We start from the raw sequence: 17,766 nt of genomic DNA, 5'->3' as shown, positions 1-17,766 counted from the left end.
TTTGCACCTCTGGAAGCAGAGGCAGGAAATCCAAGCCAGCCAGAGCCACAGAGAGACGGTGTATCAAGCAAACAAACAAGCAAAAATCAAACTGAAACCAAATTCACAAAGGAACCTGAAACCAAATGAGATGACATCACCAAAGCAGTTAATGTATCTATCTATCTATCGATAGATAGATAGATAGATAGATAGATAGATAATCACATTCAGTACTAGAGAATGAACACACGAGCTCACGAGTACTAGGAAAACACTGTCATTGAGCTTTATCCCCAAGACAGGCTCTTTCTATATTGACCAGGGTGGCCTGAAATGTATAGCCTCCCAAATGTCTGGGATTCCAGGTCTCTAGCAAAAGCCTTTCTAAAAATACAAAGTATCCATAGGTTAAGCCAGCAAAAATATCTCAGTAATGATAAGGATTTTCAGTCTCTGGCCTTTGGAATTTATGTCTAGGAACAACAAGAAGAGAAACAATTAAGACAGAGGAGCAAATAGAATGGTTTTTTTTTTTTTGATGATCACATTTTGATCCATTCTTCCAATAGGAAGCCAGAGAATTGTGGGGGCGTATTATTAGTAAGCCCTATTCATTTCTTTGTTCCTAGAAGGAGACCTTCCTGAGATAGAGAGAATGGGGGGGGGGGGTACTTGTCTTCCTAGATTCTTTGATGTATTCAAATTGAAAATGAGAGAGACTGCAAGTGGCCCAGACTTTGGCTGTGTGGGTACCTGGTGGAAATCTTTGAAGTCCCCTTTCCTAGAAAAGAGCTGAGAAATGGCAAGGTAGCCACTTCAGGAGACACGATGGTGTTCTGTGGCAGGATCCCCTGTGAGGAGTCCCTCAGCACAGTTCTCGGGACTGTGCTTGTGGTACCCTCATGCCAGCCTTGTTTAGTATTTGTGTGAGGCATACCAACAAAGTGCCCTATTATTCTTTTATTTCCCCCTTTTTTATATTAGCCATTTCTTTTTACAGCCTGGGGAGCCAGGTTAGTGCTTTTATTTCCCACGTGTAAAAGAAAGTGTCAAGAATGGGCACAAGATAAGAAATGGAACAGGTTGTGATGACAGGGTCATGACTGGGGGCTCCCAGCCGGGGCTGCAGCTTAGCACGCTGAACTACACTCTTCTGTTACTGCACAGGGTGCTTGACTCAGGGCAGAGATGAAAGAAACAGGAGCAGCAAGACTTGGCAGTGACCACCACCTCCTCTCTGCCACCAGGCTGATTGCAGCACTTGCAGGCTGGGGGTGGGGGGGTGGGGTGGGGGAGTGAGGGTTCTGGGACAGGGTGCAGGAAGCTTGAAGGGGGTTGGGAGCCCCCTTGGGGCAGGAGGCTGTGGAAGCAGTCCCTGGTACCTCAGCTCTGAGCACTTGTCTGGCCCTCCCCTTTAATTGCTGTGTCTGCTCTCCAGAGAGAAGGATGATACTTTGCCTCAGGAGGCTCTGTGACTTAAAACAAAAGAGGAAGCCTTGACTGTAGCAGCTCACAAGAGTCATTTCCTCTCCCTCATTAAAGCTACTTCCAGGAGAAAGAGAAGCTTCTGGTGGCCCTGGGACCCAGAGAACTCTCAGCATCCTAAAAAGCCCTTTGCCATTCTTGGATCTAAGCCATTTGTTTCCGGAGAGAATCATGTCGGGTGGGAGCTCAGTTTTTTCCATTTGCAATGGCTTATTAGGTACAAGCATTGCTCTTCTCTCTGTTTACTGAGTGATTAGGTCTCCCTCCAACTGACCCTGCCGAAGGAGATCGCCAAAGTGGATCCTTAACACACAGTTACTCCGCAAAATGTCCTTCTCATAAACCCAGGGACCTCAGCCTGGACTGTAGGCTTCCTTGTGGTATCTTGTTTGTGTGGCCAGCAATGGAAATGTCCATTGATAGTAAATGCCACCCATGTTTACAGACTCCATTCAAGCAACAGTGCAGAGAGACTGGAACCTGCTGAGACGGAGGCCAGTGAAGGGTGTGCCCTCAAATGAGCCTGGCTGGAAGGCCTCAGCCTCTGGGCCCCATCACCCCATCATCCCATCGCTGTCACTGAACCCTTTCCAAGTTGCACCGTTGCTCTGCCCACAGAAGAGTGACCTTTCTGTCCTGGTGAGACAGAACAGAGGCAGAAACTGGCAGTTCTCAATGTCCCCACCTGGCAGGCAGTGAAAACCATCTAGGAACAGGGAAGATTCACCGGGTACCAGCTAGTTAGTCATTGGTCACCTGGCCAGGCTGGCTGATATAAAGACAGCCAGCTGAATTAACAGCCCCAGCCTCCATCAGCCAGGCTCAAAGGCCACAGTGAAAACAAAACCATGCCATTTACCCAAATTTCAGAGGATGAATTCAATTGTCAGGCTTGGTCTGGAAATGAGAATGAATTAGTCCCAGCTAAGTGGATTCTCCCTCCTTGCTGCCAGTTTCTTTCCTGTGACCCAGGGAACACGTAAGGCACGCCACTGATACTGCTAGATAGCAGGGCCTGTCTTCATATACCAGGGCCTGGGTGACATGACTCAATCAACTCCCACCTCGCGCATATTCTCAATGGGAGCCCAGTGCTCTGACTCTGCACTGTGTTTTCATGATAAGGGTGCACTGTGACTGCCAGACACTCAAACATACTGTTTATTGTATGGCTCTAATATGATCTGAGCCCTGGTAGAATATAGGGCTGGGAAGACCCTGCTCATCGGAGCTATGAGTGTGCCAAAGGGTAAATAAACTAGTAGATTTCCTGAACCATCTCAAGATTCACTACACTTTATCCTGAGATTTGTATGACTGCACACACATATCACACAGACCATACACAGCACACTTGATACAATATACCTCCTGCCCACATGACACACACGATACACTATAATACGGTATGCACACAACACATGAATATCCTATACTATATGCACAGAATACAACATATACTATATACTCAAACAACACATACATAACATACAACACACAGAGACTAAAAAATACATAGCACACACATGGCATACATACAATATATAACATATGCATAGTCCATATATAACACACTGCAACAATGTAGGCACACACAAAACATATATAACACATGATACAAAGCCAACATACAGGAAATACATGAAGCACACATATAGCACACCATCAGTTCAGCACAGCTCACAATACACAGAGCACTTCACACACAGAGAGACAAACAGATATACAGACAGGCACACACACACACACACACAATGTATGCAGAGGAGAGACAGGAATGTGGAAAGGGCCTGTGCCTTGGGTATCCTGGGCTCTGAGCAGAGCTTCCTCCCCTGGAGGTATCTAAGAGACCAGAGCTGATAAGGGACATGGCTGCCAAGCATCACCAGTCTTCAGATCAAGTGTGGTGACCTCTGCTGAGAGCTTGTGGAAGATGCCAGAAAATTTGCTTTTCATATTTCTTGTACTTAGAATTTGTTCTTGTTAGTTTTTGTTGTCATTTGGTTGGTCGATTGGTTGTTTCATGTGTATGCATTTTGTTTTGGTTTTTGGCTTTTTTTTTTTCCAAGATAAAATTTCTCTATGTAGCCCCGGCTGTGTTGAAACTCACTTTGTAGGTCAGGCTGGCCTTTAACTCAGAGATCTGCCTACCTCTGCCTCCAATCCTAAGTGCTGAGATTAAAGGCATGTGCCACCCCACCATGTCTGGCTCTTTTTTTTTTTTCTTTTCTAATAGTTTCCAGCCAAATATGTCTATGTATACCTGTTTCAACTAGGTTAAGAGAAATCACCAGAAGCCAGATTACACCATGTTGAAAGGGCTGAGTGGCTGCTTTGTCTTCTGCAAGTGGAGTTGTGAGCGGTCGTAGTGAGAGCCGTTGAAGCACAGAGGCTCAGAGCAGCTGCCATTCTCCTTCCCCTCCAAGAGGACAAGGTGTGCGAGGTGGTGTCCAGTTCGGGTAGGGAGAAAGTCGGGCAGGAAGAGGACGGAGAAACTGTTCCACAGGCAACTCAGAGCATCTTCCCAGAGCGGCACTCCTTGCAGGCACTCCTGGGGCGGAAGGTAAGAAACTCAGCTGAGAATGTCAGGCTCTGCATTTACATGGAAACAATTACAGGTCTATTATACAATAGAATACAAAATCATCATACAATTGGAAAAAGAGAAACCAGGTTCTGGATGTGCTTCGTGACTGTTCAGGGTGGCTCGGGGCCAATACCTGTCCCTTCTCCTCCAAGCACATGCGGTTTCTTCGCACATTAGTGATATTTCCGTGGAGAATTTTGGGAATGCTACCTTATAGTTTATTCCTCCTCCTTTCTGTGGTTCAGATTTACGTTTCGGGACATTATATTTTCAGATTCATTCTCCCTCTTGCCTCCATCCCCTCCCCACACAGACAGATTTAGGGCCACCTGTTCTCTTCAGAGCCAGGAGAATTGAAAAGATACCTCATGCCAGACTCCCCTCCATCCTGCCATCATCATGCACCCTCTCCAATGTTGCAGATGAAGGCTCCCCCGGGCTTCACGTCCAGGCTCTGCTCAGGTAGAAGGCTACTGTACAGATATTCTCACTTGGCCAGGCTGAATGGAGTGGGAACCATGGGAAACCCAGTGTCTCAGGGGAGTCCCCAAGGCACCAGCCATCCAGATTTCCTACCCAGCATTCTACCTGCCTGTTTACACCGGGCTGGTAGGTTGTGACATTTGTACTTATTGCTGGGGACTGTGTCCCTGGAATGAGCATAGTCTTATTTATTTTCAGGCGGTGCCATCCAAACCATTCCGATCTATTTGTCTCTCCATACCAAGAAATCAGGGTCAGAGCACAAAAGAGAGAATCTCTGTTCTGTTCTCTGAGCTGCCCTTAAAGAAACTGTGTGCTGCTGGCCTAGTTCTGAGTGAATGTCGTGGCTGCATTCTCTTAGCAATGCTTCTCAGTACCTGTCACCTCTTCTGGGGTTAACGGCTAGGGTTAAGATGTGTCTAATCTGGGCAGGGTTTGGGTAAAATCCTATGGGATAAGCTCACACACAGCTGCCCTTTCCCCTGAGGTAGAGGTCTCGGAATTAGACTTTATTTATCACTGACTTGACACTAAAAAGTCGAGGAGGTAAAGATGTGTATCAAAAACAATGATTTCATTAATCAGGTGGAAATATAATTTCCATAGATTTTAGATTGTTTAAATGAGGGAAACCTAGTTTATTTGGCACATAACCTTCCTTTAACCATGCATCATCTTCTCGTGTAAAATAGTTACACATGTACACACATAACACTCATACACACTGCTTTCCCTTCAAGCTGGCATTTCAGCTGGTTGCCGGGCCTGTCTTAGGGTATAACCTTATATGTGTCCATTAAAAAAAAAGAACAAACAAATAAAATGGACAAACAAACCCAATAGATTTCCTTAAACTTAGCAAAATAATCTGGAATGTTTTAAACCTGGTAGTTTGTTGGGACAGGTAAAAGTGGCTCCCAGGAATCTCTGTGCTTTCCTGTGACTCTTGGTTTGGCTGGATGTCACTTGGGAGGACAACTCCACACCCAGGGTGTGTGTCACTACAGCCCATCATTTCCTACGGCTCTTCCTTCCTTCCTCCTTTGGAAGTTGGAGAAGAAAAGCCCACACCCAGGAGGAAGACAGTGGACAGGCTGAGATTCTGTGTATGGGCTAATTGACAATTGCGACCTACAGGGTTATCAGAACACATAAAGTCTCCTGTGGAAAAAGAATGAGTTTCCAAGAAACCTGCTGTTTCCAAATGAAAGGCTGTTTATCTCTATGCTTTCCAAGTCTGATTTAACATTTCAAATATTGACTTGACTTGATCAATCCATAAACTGTCACTCCTGATTAGAAGACCTCAGTCTTTCTTTCTTTCTTTCTTCCTTCCTTCCTTCCTTCCTTCCTTCTTCCCTTCTTTTTTTTCTTTTTCTAGTATGCTTTCTTGTTCTTTCCTTCAGTCTGACCCTGTCATTCCATCAAGTCCACATTGGAACAAAATGCGTTTATAAAAACGGTTCATCCTTTTAATACCCCAGACCTTGCTGGTTGAAGCAATACCACGAATTCGGCCATTTTCCTCTGACACCATGTGATTGAAGTGCTGGAAATCCCAGATCAGAAGCACGTTCGTTCCAAGTGCTTCTGGAGTTGTGTGCGCATTCCTGTGTAGCTCTCCTCCTCTTCTTTGATCTCAGTGCAACTTTCTCAAGAGGGAAAAAAAGCCACAGAATAACCTGGACACTTTGCCGATTATACAGGACTAGAAAGTGAATGCCGGAAGAGCAGGGGAAAATGACAGGGAGGTTGTACAGATGCTATCGGATGGTAATAGCCCAACTGAGAGTAATTCTGTACTGAAGTCCTAGAAGAAGGCGGCTCTCACATCAGGTGCAAGGCAAGCTCTTGGCAGGAAAGAAGGCTGAGAGCTTGGCTTCCTTGGGGGAAAACAGGCCTTTCCTGGGGAGAATTGTAGGCTTTACCCCTGAAATAAATTAAGGAGAAATGTTAGCGAGAAGGACTCTGCATTTTCTGATCTGTGCTCAGTGAGACGTCCTCAGTGCTCAGGACCATTAGAAGAACAGAACTGCTTCACCAGAAACACAGTATCGTGAGAGCACCCCCACCCCCAGTCTGGCAGCTCCCGTCCCCAGGCCTGTGGCTGCCTTGGAGGTTTTTGAAACAGTTTAAGATTTTTGGATTAGTTTTGGGTAACAGAAGCTGCACACTGATGGTCGTTTTTTTTTCTTCTTCGTCAAATTGGGCAAGATTACACGCTGGTCTATCATTAGGCCTGCTGAAACCGGCAGACCCTCCCTCTACGGGAGCCGCATGTACAACGTGCTATGTCGTGTCAAGGTTTCGGCAAAGGAGGGTCGGAGGGATGACACACCAGAGCTGGGCTCTGTCCAGCTCACCATCCCCAGTCCATCTCTCTGCTTTTGGCATCTGGGGACTCTAACAAATGTAATTCCCTCCTCCCCATCTGGGGATGGTGTGTTTCCAGAAACTTCTCAGCGAGTCAGCAGGCTGTATCTCCAAGTTGCAAACAGGCAGGATTGAATATCACCGTTGTTCTGACTGTTAGGAGGACAGGAGGGGCAGGAGAAGATGGGGGGGGGGGGTTTGCAGGAAGCTCTTCTGGTAGAAGTCAGCATATATAGTTGGCCCTCTATAGCTCGGAGTCCTCCATTTGCAGATTTAGCCAACTGTTGAATACATCTTAAAACACTATGCCTGTACTGGGGGTACAGAATTTTTTCTCTTGTCACAATTCCCTAAATAATTGATAACACATTCCCATTGTGTTATCTACTACAAGTAATTTAGAAAAAAAAATTGAAAATATGGTGGTGCATGTGCCCAGGTTCCATTCAGAAACATTTTAGACAAAAGGCTTGAGCACTCATGGATGTTAGAATCAGTAGCTTTGGAGGCCATTCCCTGTGGATAACTAGGGGTGACTTTCCTCAGTGAACTGGGTAGCCTGGTGCTAGGCAGAGTCCTTCTCAGATGGGCTCAGCTGACAGCAAGAACAGGGAAAGGGCCGGAAACAGGAAGAGGGAGAAAGAGCATACTCTGCAGCCTTCCCCCTTCCCAGGCAACCCTGAAATTGCTGCACATGGCAAGGATCTGCTTTTAGTTGTAGGGATTAATTGGAGCAGAGGTCACGCTCATTACGGAACAGATGATGACTATCTAGCAGGACTATGGAGCAGGGACAGAGACGGAGTCTACTGGATAGAAGACTAGAGGCAGAAATACAGAAGAAGGGTGAAAATCAAAGCCCAGGATCTGGTATTATAGAGAGAAACCCACTGGGGCCCAACACAAGATATCTGGTAAGGAGGGCACAAAAACTTCCAGAATTTCTTCTAAACCATGAACCTGCCTGAACAGGATGCCCTTTTTGTTCTGTTCTCAAAGGTGGTAGGACTGTCATGCCACACCAGGGAATCAATTGCAGCTCCTCATGGGTGCAGCTAAGGACTGTCCATCAACTCAAGAAATGCCACTCGGCCTCCAGCCCATGCAGGAGGTATGTGCTGGGAGCCAGTTTTCTCAGGAAGCCACACACAGTGCTCAGTTGCCACGTATCCATCACACAGGCTCTTCACTGAATTCTGCAAAGCCCCTTCTCCTATAGAAACTCATGATGTCTATCATAAGCTTAAGACGACTCTTCTCACCATGCACAGAGACACATGCACCGTAGCACACAGGAGAGGTGGCTCTCTCCGAGTCCAAGGCCAGCCTTGTCTACAAATGGAATTGCAGGACAGCTAGCGCTATGCAGAAAGACCCTTTCTTGAAGAAGGTGGTGGTGGTGGTGGGCAAGGGGACTCATCTGCATTTCAGCACTGCTGAATGAGGGCCACTCAGCTTGGCTGGGTCAGGGGAGGTCAAACGAACTGCAAAGGAAAAGTACTGCTGGTTTCCTTACTATGCAGGAGGCCTTCTAATTTTAGAAAAGAAGAAAGGCGGAGTGGATGGTTTAGTGGGGAACAAGGTAGGTAGATAGGTAGGAACCATTGAAAATGGAACTGCTGGGCCAAAGTTTCACTGGGTGGAAGGTTGGCAAAGATAGAAGTCCCATCCCAGGCTGGTGCAAGGAAAAGCAGACTTCCTTTAATTAGAAAAGGGAAGGGAAAGCTGACTTAAGGCACAAGGGACTCAACTTAAACTCTGCTACTGAGAAGCGCCTGTCCAATGACCTTCATGGTAAAATATCCTCGGCTAAATAACGGAGCCAGCTATTTAAAAATATTTTACTGGGTGAGCACGGCTGTGGATTTGACTTAAGGAAGTCCTTAGGGTTTCCTTCCTGAGGTTTGGGCCAGAAAATCTCATTCGTTCATAACCCAAACAGGGCTTCAGAGCTTGCCAGCACATACTGGGTCCCTGCTAAGTGTGCAGAAGTTGAACAGCATGACTCTGGGTGTCCCAGAGTGCAGCCTTGCAGGCTGCGTGGAGCAGGGTGGGGAGGGGGGGGAATCCCACAGGGAGGGGCACCCCACAAGTTTACAGCAAGCCATTCACATGCAAACGTGTTTTATTTTCGGGTTTTAAATGGAGATACTAAAAACAGGGTTCAAAGGAGGATTCGAGGAACACTTAAGAAGTTCAGCCTCTATTCTGAATAGCAATTAGGAGCAGCTAGGTATTTAAAAACATCTACAAATTTTTCTTTTGTAGGCTTGCCGCAAATGGAGTACAGCAGGCACTTTCAGAAGGGGAGAGGAGGTTAGGACATCTCCAAAAACGCTATTGCTCTTTGTCTTCCAAAAGTGCACCCATTCCAGATATAACCCTGCCCTGATAACAACACTGCACCTAACAAAGACACTACCTGATAAAGCACAAGCCTAGCTCTTCCTGCAAGCAGCTTTGGTACTTGAAGAAATGGGCATATTTCTTACGGCTCTTTAGGAGGCAAATAATAAATACTTCGGGATGGGTGGTGCAGGGGACAAGCCCAAAGGCTCCACAAATGTGAGGGAAAATTTTATACATCTGTAAGACTGAGCTGATATGGAAATGGTTAAGATTATGTAGGCAGATCCAGTAGGTTTCTGTGCGGGGGCAGGGAGGGATTCAGGTGCTAGCCCGGGCCTGATCAGTGACGTTGGCTGTGAGGTGAGACTGGCAACCGCCATGATTGACTGGGGCAGCTGGGATGCTTACCTGGTGACTGGCACCTCCTCGGTACCCTTACTCTTTCTTCTCCCAGAAGATCTTGCCGTTGATCAAGGGTCTGCATCCTGGAAGGTTGACTGACTTGGATCATGGGGAAGGAAAAAAATGAAAAGGTTTTCCAGGTTTGGTTTTGATATCTGGCCTAAAGAAAACACACACGGATCCCACCCTCAGGAGAAAGAAGGAACTTGGAGGGAGTAGCTGCTAAGATGCGTCATCTGAAGTCTCGGGTTTCCGGCTTGATTTTACCAGCTCCTAGCCCACCATCCACCCACCCATCCATTTCCTTCCCAATCTCAGGAGAGGCAGTCGCCAGTTTGGGGTTTATATTTAACTCCTGCAAATCTTGGCGAAGGAGATCTCCGTTCCATTCTCCTCCGCCATGGCACCCTCCCTCTCACCGTCTAAACACATTGGATCAGTGCTTCTAAGCCATCCACGGAAAAGAGGCGACTCTTATGGCTGCCACAGAGACCTCACATTTTCACCTCCAGTTTCTCTTACCAGCCACCTCCAATCAAGTCAGATTAGACTTCATACAGTAAGTTGAACCCGGCTTCTCACAAACTGGCAGCAGCCCCGCTTCATTTGAAGAGGGTGGAACATGGTATAAGACAGTCTCTCACCTTGTGGACTGCAGGGGTGGCTCAGAGGCTAAGGGCACCACTGTTCTTCCAGACAATGGATATTTCATTCCCAGCCCTCACATGGTGGCTCACAACAATCTGTAACTCCAGTTCCAGGGAGTCTAACACCTTCTTCTAGTCTCCAAGGGCACCAGGCAGGTACGTGGTATACAGACATATATTCAGGCAAAACACCCATACCCATAAGAGACAGAGAGAGAGAGAGAGACAGACAGACAGACAGAGACAGAGAGAGACAGACAGAGAGAGAGACAGAGAGAGAGAAATTCTCTCTCAATTAGAATCTCAATTAGACTCTCAATAAAAGAAATGAGAGATTCTCTCTTTTTCTCTCTCAATCTAAAATAAAAGAAGGTGGGGTGGGGATGGAATAACATTTCATAGTCCATATAGCTCAGTAGGGCAACTGTGAATGGCAATAAGTAAAAAGGATTTTAATGATAAATATGCAATTTGACCTGATTTGATCATCATTGCACATTGCATACATGTGTAGAAACAAAACATATGTAAACAAATAAGTACATTTTTAATTTAAATAGTAAGGATGCCCATTGGGAAGCAGAGACTATGCTACTGAATAATTTCCATGGTCTGATTTGATCCTCACGTGTATACCTTTAAAGAGTTCATATTCGATGTATTATAAACGAGATTATTTCAGGCTGGAGAAATCACAGCCCTGGGCCAGTGTCGGGAGATCAAGACTTTTCCCTTAGGTAGATTTCTCCCTTCGATAAGGGCCGTGATTTTAGGACAGCATAGAATTCTCAACCCGGAAACCACACTAGAAAGGGTGTCATTGTAGTTCAGTTGCCCATTAGGTAAGCAGTCTTCAGCATTGCATAGCTTCTTGGCTCTGTGCGGAAAGGCTCCTGGCAAGCTCCAGTAACAGAACAATTCTTGTGCCTGTTGCAGACATTGCTGAATCGGGTAGAAGGAAGAAGTTTGACACATGTTGAATATATAGCAAATGAATTATTAATAGTCTTTCCTTATATGTTTTTCATGTCTGTCCACTGGTTTGTCTGAATCCAAGGGGCAAGTAACTGGACCTTGGTGGTCTTTCCAGATATGAGAAGGGCGGCTGATCTAGGTGTCTTTCCTTCTACCATTTTGGATATCTGCCCTGTTGGATGAAGGGTTCCTTAGGAATGCATCCTACTGATGAGTGACCCTAGAGGGTTCTCTCAAATTACATTTACCCTCTTCTCTTTCTCCATCAATGGCCTCAATAAAATACCCAGGACTGGATGATACCCAGCTCATTGCCTAAGGAACACCAGATCTGATGAGAGAGGAACGTAACCCCAAGCATTCTTATGAACCTGACATTTGCTGCCCTCTGGATGTTGCTGAATACATGTGTTGAGTGCCAGCACGAGCTTGCTAGCTCTTCCTTCTCTCTTGTTGTCCTGGGTTTCCTGAGCCCCAATTCAATGCTTTTTCAGTTATGATGAGGATCCCATCACGCCAAACTGGAGCCTTGCCAAACCTGTAGGATGTTACCTACTTAGCAGGCATTTTAGGAACCATGGCTGCTTGCACAGGGAAAAACTACTGCCCTTTAAATGAAGGTTAATGGAACCTTCAAGGTTCCGTTGTTCTTGCTGATTTTGTGCTTGCTTGTTTCTAAAAAAGCCCCACCACCTCCCCAGCCCAGCGAAACTTACGAGGAACCAGTATCCAGTTCAAGTCACCGACTCGCTCTTTGGGGGTGACCTGGAATAAGCTTTCCTCATTTTAATATTAAACTCTCTACCTAATGGTGCTCCATTTGTTTTCTGACCATGTGATGGATGACCTCAAATTGAGCATGCGCAGTCTTTCCCGAGTAAGTAAAAGCTTCCGGCCTAGCATGTGGGGAGGCAGTGCCTTGAGAATCCTCTCCAGCATTCTGTTTGTCTGCAGCAAGTAATTCTTCCTTCATTATTTCATCTCTTGCTGGTGTGTGGGCTTTGCTCTTACCAGGGGGTGAGCCCTTGCATTTTTAGAAGACAGGTAATCCATTCCTAAGTTCCTCCACAGCCCCATCTAGAGGCACAGATAAACCCACCCATCTACTGACCGGTGCCTCCCACTGGTATGACTTCATCATGAATAGAATTCCACATTTTCCCCCCAACCATGTTAGTCTAGCAGCATAGTCCAAGCAGACAGAAATGCTCTGGGGAGACTCATAAGAGAGACAGCTCAAGGGAGGCGGATCGGTAGCACAATGGCCTTCCAAACAAAACTAGCCCAGGTTAGCCTTCAGTTTCTCTGGCTGCTGGTTAGGCACTCCTCACCTCTCAGAGCCTTAACTGTCCGCACCTACAAGCTGTGGGAACTGTGAGATCACGTATATGGTCTCGAGCCCTGGTCTTCACATCCGTGACAAAGTCAATGTACATTGGCTCTTTTCCAGTCAGGGCTTCATAAAGCATTTGAGCCATTTCTTTTACCCGAATGTGTTACCATGAGAGATAACATTCAGTTCAGTTTAATACACTTTATATTAGCAATAATATATTAATTTATATCAATATTTTATTACTACATAACAGTAATGATGTGTTAATATTTCAGTATGTTAAACATTAATGACTATTTAATGTTGATTGAGTATCTACCTGATGAATATTTAGAAGGTGTCTACTATGTGCCGAACTCGAAGGTCATTGGCCTGTGTTTTTATTTTTGTTTTTGTTGTTGTTGTTGTTTTGTATCTAGAGGCTTAAACAGGTTGACCAAACGTCTAACCTTATTTGTTCAACACATACACAGCAACAAGTCCCAAACTGGAAGGCCACTTCTGATATGTGATACAGGGGCCTAGAGAAAACAACAGGCTGCGCTCGAAAGCTGAGATGAGCAGGTTCACAAGTGGGGACAGTGGCCAGGACTTTGGATACTGTGGTGGAGGAAATCAGAATCCTTTCTTCGGCTGCCACGTTTCTCCTCACAGCCATTTCATGAAATATAAAATAGCTATGGGAAAAAAAACTTTTATATAAATCTTTTTTTCTCCCCCTCAGAGGACTCTGACAGTGCAGTCTCCCTAACATCAAACATTCCCATGAAAAATTAAAAATCCAGTCAATCAAGCAGCTGTTTCTAAATATACAAAAATATGGTACAAACCATCTGAGTTTTCACTCTCTGGTTGAAGAAATACATCATTTAGACAGAGCCTAAAGCACATCTTGTTCATCACTCACTGAAAAAAAAAAGCATTTCTTTGGTACTCAGGAAAAAAAATATTAATAGCAAAATTCTTCCATTAGACCACTCAAGGACACACCTGTGCTCAAAGCAGACCCTCTGGTGCTGTGAGGCCAACCCAGAATCTGAGCGAGAGAGCTGGGTGGGAAGGGCCACTGTACAGGGGGCTTCGCTGCGCTCTAGACCATAGCCCCCTCACTCGTCATGTGATGGGGTGCCACATTTTGTCGTGTTTTCTGGAATGGAAATGGTCCACAGCTGGAGGTAAGGGGGGACTTGGGAAAACCTGCCTCCTCGACCCGGAACAAGCAAATGTAGCTGTGTCAGGGCTCAAGGTGACTTCTCAAGCTTACTCATTTACTTACCGGCGGAATTAGTGAGGAACTCTGGCTCCTGCCCCGTTCAAGTCTCTTTAATGATCTCCGTTGTAAAAAGCTTTCCACCTCAGAGATTTATGCTTCAGGTTATGTGTTCATCAGCTTGCTGTCACTGTGACAAAATATTTGAGACAGGCAACTCAACAGAGGAGAGATTTATATAGCTTGTGGCCGCTTACGTTCAGTCTGTGGTTGCCTTGGGCCTGTCCTGAGACAGGACATTCTAGCGGGGAGCATGGCGGAGCCAAGCAGCTAAGCCCACGGAGGCGGAAAGGAGGGAGAGAAGGAGAATGTTTCAAAGCCTGTGAGAGCTAGTTTTTGTCAACTTGACACACATCTAGGTGTCCCCAGGAAGAGGTTATTTCAATTGGGGAATTGCCTTTCTCAGATTGGCCTGTAGGCATGTCTGCGGGGTGTTTTTCTTGATTAATATTTGATGTTGGAGGACCCATCCCATTGTGAGCTGTGCCATCCCTGAGCAGATGGGCCTGGACCATATAACAAAGGTATTGAGCAAGCCAGGGGAAGCAAGCCAGTAAGCAGCATTCCTCTGTGGTCTCTCCCAAGGTTTCTTTCTTTCTTTCTTTCTTTCTTTCTTTCTTTCCTTCTTTTTTATCACAGCAACAGAAAGCAAGCTAGACCAGGTTTCAATATTTCCTTTAAGAGAACACCCCCAATGATCGAACCTTCCTCCCATAGGGGTCTACCCCTCAAAGTTTCCACTGTCTCCCAGCTCGGCCACACATTGGCAAGCGAGCCTTTATTTAGCCCATGAAGCTTTAGGGGACAATTGAGATCCAAATTTTAACACGTTGAGGAGAGAAGCGACAGAGATTGGTGAAGACAGCTTTCTCTGAGAGGTTTATTTGCCCTGAAGACTGTACTGTTGAAATCTGGATAGTGGTCATCACCATTAATGTTATTTCTTGAATTCAAGTTGCACAGATTATCCAAATCGGCTAAGATGTTCGTAAATGGATGATGAATAGTGACAGTGTGGAACCCATCCTTGAGAAAGTTTTGTGCTGCCATAAGGAATGAAATGAGACCAGGCTTGCTGGTACGCCTTTAATTCCAGCACTTAGGAAGCAGAGGCAGCGCATCTCTGTGAGTTCAAGGTCAGCCTGGTGTCTACGTAGTGAGCTCCAGGACAGTCAGGTCTTAAAGAGAAACCCTGTCAAAAAAAAAAAGTAGGCCAGGAGGAGATGGTGAGATGGTGGCTGCTCCAGCTGCTCTGGGAACCCCAGGAGAATTGATGCCTTGAAGGCCTATGTACATTTCTCTAAAACCTTGCTGATATCCAGACTCAACTCCCAGATCCATGGAGCCCACCAGAAGCTGTCGACTGTTCAGAGATGCCTTCCCTGCCATCCTTCCCATCTAGGGCCATTGGTGTCAGTGACCTCCAACAAGTACAGGATAACCAAGAAGTTTTCTGCCGTGCTGTGTGACCCAGAGTCTCATCGTGGAAAGTTCTGGAACTATAGGCCATGTGTGGGACAAAGCATCTGAGCAGAACCATTTTGAGGATGTTGGCAGGGTGCAGGAGGCTAGGACCATGCATGTGATATCTGTGTAACCTCTCTGTTTGGAGAACTTATCTTTGAGGTGCTGGCTGTCAAGAAACCTGGTTCTTTTCTGGCAAGCAGCTGGTAGCTAAAGAAAACCCACAGGTAGCAAAGGATGTTACATCACATCCAGCCTGACTTCGACTGCCAGGGCCAGGCTGATCTCTTGCTCACCTTCACTCTAACCCCCCTCTGACAGCAGGTCTCTTGGCCCAGAAAATCTGTCATGTCCACCTTGGAGCCTGGGTAACTCTGAACAACTGGTGACTAGTTTGACCCTTCATCATTCCCACATTTCCGTGGGAAACACAACATACTGCTGCCTCGGGGACCCAGTTCTTAGAGGTATAGTTTCTTTCTATTTCTTCACTGGCCATAAACATAAGACTCCTCCTCTGTAGACATCAACTTGCTTTATAAACAACATTTTAAAAAAAGAACGAAATTATGTTATCTGTAGAAAAATGTATGGAACTGGAAAAAATTATAAATATTTCATTTCTTCCCACATAAAGAATCTAGAATATATATATTCATATGTGAATATATCTGTATCTTTATCTATGGCATAAAAATAGAAGGAGTATAAAGCTCGAGTTTCAGGTTCTTCAGTCAATTGGTTGGAGATACTTGGGGCCTTGCATACTGTTTAAGAGAGGAAGATAAACACAGGTGGCCATGGTGAGATGGAGGCACCCCCTACAATTATGAAGAGCCCAGCCATGCCCCTATCCTTAGTAAATACCTTCTGTTGATCACCTTAGAGTGAGATTTTATTTTGAAAACCTCTGTCCCACTGCATCAAGGCTGGAACTGTTCCTATTAGGAGTTTGAAGGACAGAGAATAGACTTTTGCTTTATGTGACACAGCCCCACAGAAGAAAGGGGCAGTCTCTGAGACCTCTGCAGAGGGCAAGGGTTGGTCCCCTACTCAAGGAAAAGAAATACTTAGGATTAGAACCATCCGCATAGACCTTGAGTGGTTTTCAATGAAGACGGTTATTGCACTGATATCACTGAAATGGGCGAGGGTTAAGACAGAGTGCATGCAATAGGGACTTATACCTGGCAGGTGCTTAAGTAATAACAACTACGGAGGCACAGCTGATGGAGGAAGGTCATTGGCTAATAAAGGAACTGCCCTGGCCCATTTTATTGGTTAGAGGATAGGTGGGAGGAGTAAACAGAACAGGACGCTGGGAGGAAGAGGAAGTGAGCTCAGACTCGAAAGCTCTCCTCTCAGGAGCAGACGCCTGAGAGAGACGCCATGCCCAGCTCCCGGGATGAAGCTCCGACCCAGGATGGACTAGGCTAGAATCTTCCCGGTAAGGCCGGTTCTCACAGATTATTAGAAATGGGCTAAATTAATATGTGAGAATTAGCCTAGAAGAGAATGGGCCAGGCAGTGTTTAAAAGAATACAGTGTCCGTGTAATTATTTCGGGGCATAAGCTAGCCGGGCAGGCGGCTGGGGTGTTGGGGACGCAGCCCCGCCGCCGCCCTTATTACTTCACACAGCTACATATGCATTAAATTATGCCGAAATTCTATAGATATGGGTATGATCACATGAATTATGTTAAGTGTTTGCTGGAGATGACAGCTGGCCAGCTGTCAGCATTTCGCTGTGCCAGTAGAGATCTTGGATTTATCTATGATCTGCATGGCCCTTTGCCTCTCTGTGCCTCGGTGTCCTTGTATATCCCGTGGATTTTTGTGAAAATCTTTAAGGGTGATTAAGAAAGATCAAACACATCTAGCACGAGAGTCACATCTGGCACACAGAAAGTGTGCCACTGAAAGTTAGGCGTAGCTAGTGTTGAGTAAACAACTCTGGGCAGATCTGCCCTTCACTGTATCAGCTTTAGTGACACCACACTTTAATATAAAGATCTAGTGTGTGTGTGTGTGTGTGTGTGAGAGAGAGAGAGAGAGAGAGAGAGAGAGACAGACAGACAGACAGACAGAGACAGAGAGACATACAGATAGACAGACATAGAGACAGAGACACAGAGATGGAGACATGGCAGATAGCAGTTAGCACTTGGAATCTACTCAGCATGAAGTAGAACTTGACATGGGATCAGAGCCTAGCACCTAAGTGGAAGGCAGAAGCAAGTAATAAGATGCTGGACTACAGTTTCCTCCCCATCCCAAGGCAACCACATGACTCAGAGTTTTTCAGCTCATATTTCTCATCCTCCTGACTCTTACAAACTCTTTCTAGTTAGAGCTAACCTGGCTGCAAGGGTTTCTGTGTTTTTTCTGCTGCCTTCAACCCCATGTCTGACG

The 17,766-nt window shown here is 45.8% G+C and overlaps 1 pseudogene; it reads left to right on the top strand.

The window, feature by feature from the left end:
* The first annotated feature begins 15,228 nt into the window (after positions 1-15,228).
* Positions 15,229-15,876, top strand: LOC121450670 (annotated as a pseudogene).
* The last annotated feature ends 1,890 nt before the right edge of the window (positions 15,877-17,766 follow it).

This window comes from Microtus oregoni, unplaced genomic scaffold (genome assembly GCF_018167655.1).
Source record: "Microtus oregoni isolate MIOR12 unplaced genomic scaffold, Mior012 000007F_ref0000211, whole genome shotgun sequence".
In the NCBI taxonomy this organism is placed as follows: domain Eukaryota; kingdom Metazoa; phylum Chordata; class Mammalia; order Rodentia; family Cricetidae; genus Microtus; species Microtus oregoni.
Note: the sequence above shows the minus strand (reverse complement) of the source record. Positions and strands in the feature narration are given on the sequence as shown.